Genomic DNA, 6,110 nt, shown 5'->3' on the forward strand with positions numbered 1-6,110 from the left:
TATAGAAAATTTAGGTGAGTGAGCCTATAAAAGAAAACCTCGCGAACTTATTATTATAGAAAATTCATGGATCGAAATAAATATCATAGAAATCCAAATGGAAATTTATGAACCATGAACTGAAATGAAAAAACTTATGAATCCGCATTATAAATTTATTACAGAAATTTTACAAACCTTCAATACAAATTTAAGAACCGTCATTAAATAATCGTGGTTGTATTAACACAAAAACTGACAAGTTTTAGTTTGTTTGTTCTGTAGGACTTCGTCATGCTCGTTTCAAGTCGGCCTGATTCTTGTTGTGGACGAGGCATTCACGGTATGTCACGGTATGTATGTTGTTTGATGGGAGAAATAGGGGGATTACTGGTAGGTAAATATGTTATGTCAGTTCATTGTCATGACAGTTATTGTTGATTGCAGATTAAATTTGAAGGGTGGATTGATTGATGGAGGATCAAACCCTAGCTCTCTTGTTACTACAACCAGGGCACTTGTACTGCTTGATATGCCAGCTTTTGCAGGTGTAATTTTTACACACTTACCATGGAACCACTTCTCACAAACTATATCACAACAAATCCATAATTCATCAAAGCCGTCGTTATCACCACAAGCTCCACAGAGAGTTCCTCCTTGCTCATCTTCTTCATCTCCACTGTCATCTTCCTTTGGAGTCATCATCTTCATCCCTTTGATCTTGAGCTCAGATTGGCGTGACTGTATACACATGGTAAGTAGCCAGTATGAGAGAGGTGAAGTACAAATATACAGTGATAAAGGAATTTTTATTTACCTTTGAACCGGATTTGTGTTTAATGCTGCTGTTATGTTTACCAGGTGGATACTTTGGCTTCACATTTCGGGTCAGAATCTCATATACTGTTGGCAGTTCATTAATCAACTGAAAAAGTTTCTTCATGCAAGTAAAATAGAACAGTTCAAGAAATAACCTATTGTGAGTAGTGAAATATCCATATTTTCACAGATATACTACCATCAGTATTTGCACAGAATTACCGTCAGTATTTCCACAGAATCTCATATACTGTTGTCAGGCTGTATGGAGGATTCTTCCATTTTGTTGAAGAGATTAAGAGCTTGTTTACCATAACCCTACATCGCGAGGCCTGCGATCATCACGGTCCATGAAACTACGTTTCTTGTTTCGGGCATTGTGTTGAGAACTAAACTAGCCATACTCACGTTGCCGCATTTGGAGTAGGTATCTAGAAGTGCATTGTTTATAGAGACAATCCAAATTAGGCCAGATTTATGTACAAAGCAATGAATGACTTTACCGAATTCAAGCGCCCCGGATTGAGCACATGCAGATAGAACCCCTGGTTAAGCTCACCTCATTCACCATTCTAACTCCCTCGTTCTTCAACCCCCTGAAAAGATCAAAGGCTTCCTTGAAATGCCCAGTCTGAACAAACCCTGTAATCATTGTACTCCATGAAACATCGTCCTTAATAAGCATTTTGGAAAACTGGTTGTTGGCGAGGTTGATTTTCCCTGCCTTTGTGTACCCTGCTAGCATGACATTCCAGGAGGTTAAATCCCGAGAAGGCATTCGGTTAAACACTCTTTCCCCTTGGCTAACGTCATCAGACCTGAAACAAGCAGTGAGGAGCACATTCCAAGCAACGACATTTGGTTGACGAATTTCATCGAACAACTTCCGTGCAGATTCAGCACATGCACATTCACCGTACATACTTGTCAATGTCGTTTCGACAAACAGATGGGAGCTAAACCCAGACACTAAAGCTTAGCAATGAAGTTGGATACCAGATACCAAATCCTTCAAATTTGCAACCGTCTTGAGAAAGAAAGCCCGCCGCATTTCAACAAACAAATGAAGGGCATCATGGTGGCTTTCAGAGGACTCTGAGATTCCTCGAGCTAAGGTGTTGTAGGTGAACACGTCTGGATCCGGTAGGTGACAGAATATCCTCCGAGCGTGGTCGATGGAGTTGGGCACCAAAACTGCGCAGGTGAGGATGACCTTGCCGGCGATGAAGGGGTCGGAATCAAGGCCGGACTTGAAGATGAGGGCGTGTACTTGTTTAATCTGTTTGAGGGATTTGCAGGCTTGAAGAAGTGAAACGCCATTAACATTATCAACCTCTTCAGCAGGAGAATCATCCAACTAGAAGCTTGCAAACTGGGGCTAGAGAACAAGCAAACTCACAAATTACATGTTCCAAATCTGAACTTAGGATTTTGGGTGTGGGATATTTTTATGCTTCTTCATCGAGGAAAAAGCGGAGTAATTTCCGCCACCTCTTCCAACTCAACCTTCGAATGGAGTTGCAACTCGCCGGAGGAACAAATCGCGCTCCGAAGGAACAACAATGGTGGATTGAGAGAAGATATTGTAGGTTGAGATCGAAAAATGTAGGGAGAGAAGAAAGGGCAGACGGTGCTCTTGAAATGGCTATTGTTAAGTCAGGACATTATTGTCTTTTTAACGCATATTTATTTGAATTACAAAAATGTCATTATGAATTACATAACCAGCGTGTGCTGGATATATTTAATTATTTTCTTTGTTTTTAAACTGAATTTTATGAACCGTTGATCGTCCCGATCCAACGGTCCAGATCCGTACTCACCTACTCACCATAATACTTGTACTCACAAGAACCCCTCCTAATATTTATACTATAAATATATTCATGTAGGTCTAATTCTAATTTATTTTATACAATTTTAAATAGGTCTAATTATAATATTATAATCATCTATTTATTGTATACACGAACATCTATTTATATTATATAATATACTCTCATATCAGATGATTAAGTGATATATATATCTTGTATGATATAGCTGCGGATAATTAGACATTCCAAATATTTGAGACTCAAATATTTCGATGATTGAATTATCTATTGTGCCTATTCTTTTTGTTGGGCTTAGGTGGATGGCACAAATAAGAATCTATTGATTTTGATTTTGATTATTAGTTTTTTTAAGATTGAGTATTAGATGTGGGCCTTTTACATAATTAGGATATAATTAATGTGTATTAGGATCACATTTAGTATTTTTGCATCCCTAAGATTATAGTATATTAGATAGATAGGTTGTCTGTGCCCATATATGTACGTTGAATATTATTTATATCTTATGTGTTTGATGTAAATTATTAAGCTATGCACAAAATGTGGTGTGAACATATCAACAATGTGGAAAACGCAAATTTAAACACAGAAGAAGACGGTTAAGATAGACCAGCCGTTTCTGTGTGAGAGTCACATTTGTAACGCTTGAATGGAAAGGAAATTGAAGGAGATATTGATGGAGCAATCAATTGCAAGCCAATCAATGGCCAACGGAAGTTTGGAAGACAAATGTAAGCCTATGAAAAGAGGGGTTAAGGTGGCGTTGAATCAACATTCAACCCATTGGTGAAACGGATTTTGTGAAACAAATGTAAGGCATTCTTGTGTGAATAAGAATAAGAATTAAGATTAAGAAATTCTTGTGTGAATAAACAATGCCAATTGGAGGAAATGAAGGAATTAAGTAGGGTATTAATTAGGGCAATCAATTACAAGCCAATCAATGGCCAACGGATGTTTGAAAGACAAATGTAAGCCTATGAAAAAGAGGGGTCAAGGTGGCATTGAATCAACATTCAATCCATTGATGAAACGGATTTTGTGAAACAAATGCAAGGCATTCTTGTGTGAATAAGAATAAGAATTAAGATTAAGAAATTCTTGTGTGAATAAACAATTGAACGAATTGAAGGAATTAAGTAGGGTATTAATTAGGGCAATCAATTGCAAGTCAATCAATGGCCAATAGAAGTTTGAAAGACAAATGTAAGTCTATGAAAAAGAGGGGTCAATGTGGCATTGAATCAACATTCAATCCATGATGAAACGGATTTTGTGAAACAAATGCAAGGCATTCTTGTGTGAATAAGAATAAGAATTAAGATTAGGATTAGAGTTTGTTGCTACATTTGGTAAATTAGAATTTTGCAAACTAAAAATGCTTAAAAAACATCTCTTCATTTTACTGAAATGATCAAATTATGAAACTACATCATCCATTTATGAATGAAAACCTTTATTAACTAAAATAATTTTACATTCTTACTCCTACAATCTGAATTCTAAACAATCAAAAAGGACAAAATCAACACATTTTATAAGTATTACTCCAACAATCTCAATTCTTAACAATCAAAGACAAGAAAACATATGGAATTACATAAATGATATTACAGTAAATTGAAAGGGGAAAACTGGACAAAACCTGCTACTTACTTTCCTTAACGAATCGGAGCTTCCAAGCTTAGATTTTCTTCAAACTATTAGTGAAATCAACGAATTCCACAAATCAAAACCACATAAATTAAAATATAAAACTTAGGTCAAAATGAAATTGGGTTACCACTTACCAATTAGTCTACCTTCGAGAGATCGAAGTGCGGGATGGCAATGGATGTGAACACCACCGACGGGGATTTATAGAAACAATGTCAGGCGTTTTAACCCTTCAAATGCTGCACAAACGAAGGAGAGGAAGATGGAAAGGCACAAATGAGGAAATTCAAGACTGCATTGATGCTGAAAAAACTGTCGTTCAAGCATTCATGTCTTTGACTATGAAACGGCAAAGGAAAATCAATGCAAGCATTTGAAGTGGTGATTCAAGTGAATGGTGATCTAGGCCCAATTCGTATGGAAATTCGTTTGGCCCAATAATAAACATGTACAATGTACAATAAGTAGAGCATTAGTTTGGCCAAACAATGCCAATTTTAAGATATATTAAGATTAAGATATATTAGATTAAATTAGAAGATTAGATTAGGATTTTAAAAGTAACTAATATTAAAGCTAAGTAACCATTCTATTTGAATTTAGATTTAGTTTTCAATACATACATCAAATATCACAGTTTTATCATAGAATATAATTATCATCCTCATGCAAGGCACGAGCATTAGACTAGTTAATGACTATTAGGATAGGACTAGAAGGTTGTGGCTCGTGTGAAGCACGGGCTATAGTGAAGACTCGAATATAGATTATAATTCGTCCTTATTATATATTTCTATAATGTATCGTTAATAATTCATTTATGTGATGTTATTATTATACTTTGTTGTTGACATGAAGACTCGAGTGTATATAATAATTTGTTCATATTATATTTTTTCTATAGTTTATCATCAATGCATCTTCTATGTGATCTTATTGTTATACTTTGTTTTTATTTTGTTACCAATGATATTTTTTCTTATCTCTATATATTTTTAGTTTTTGCAATAAAGGATCTAGATATATGTACTCCCTAATTCATAGAGTTGATTTATAATTATAAAAATTGGAATTATATTATAACCATATATTTTTTATAATGAATAATAATATAATAAAAATACTATAAGAATATTATTAGTCTGGTTTTAGTCGAGTTACATTTCGAACGGTCCAATCTTAATATATCTTAAAATTGGCATTGTTTGCCCAAATTAATACCCTACTTAATTCCTTCAATTGGCATTCTTTATTCACATATTCTTTGTTAGGCCCAGGTTTCTCATTATTTTGCTTTGTACGGCCCATCTTGAATCTCCACTTAACCTAGGCCAAATTTTGAGCGTTCTATTGGACGGAAGCTTTTGCGGTCTTCGTTTTGTCGGGTCTTCATTTGCGGTTCATGTCTTTCAAACTTCCATTGGCCATTGATTGGCTTGCAATTGATTTCTCCATCAATATCTCCTTCAATTAATTTTTCCCTTTCCATCCCAGTGTTACGAATGTGACGCTCACACAGAAACGGCTGGTCTACCTCAACCGTCTTCTTCTGTGTTTAAATTTGCGTCTTCCACGTTGTTGAAATGTTCGCACCATTGTAGGAGACGGCCGACGATTCGTGTAGGAGGCGGCCAGAGATTTCGTGAGAAGTAGGAGGCAGTGCAGAGTAGGTCAGATTTCGATAAATGGTCTTCGTTAAAATTTTCCTATTTGTTTGTATTGCTAGGTTAATTTTGCTGTTTCGTTTCAATATCTCTAATTACTATTGTTTCTAGGTTAATTTTGTTCTTTTGTTTGCTTTCTCAATGGCGATTC

At 35.6% G+C, this 6,110-nt stretch overlaps 2 pseudogenes; both read right to left on the reverse strand.

The window, feature by feature from the left end:
- Positions 1-460: 460 nt before the first annotated feature.
- Positions 461-925, reverse strand: LOC141251566 (uncharacterized; annotated as a pseudogene).
- A 119-nt stretch (positions 926-1,044) lies between these two features.
- On the reverse strand, positions 1,045-5,603 carry LOC141251567 (uncharacterized; annotated as a pseudogene).
- Positions 5,604-6,110: the final 507 nt, after the last annotated feature.

This window comes from Phyllobates terribilis, unplaced genomic scaffold (genome assembly GCF_046119375.1).
Source record: "Phyllobates terribilis strain yellow unplaced genomic scaffold, ASM4611937v1 Scaffold_7206__1_contigs__length_39314, whole genome shotgun sequence".
In the NCBI taxonomy this organism is placed as follows: domain Eukaryota; kingdom Metazoa; phylum Chordata; class Amphibia; order Anura; family Dendrobatidae; genus Phyllobates; species Phyllobates terribilis.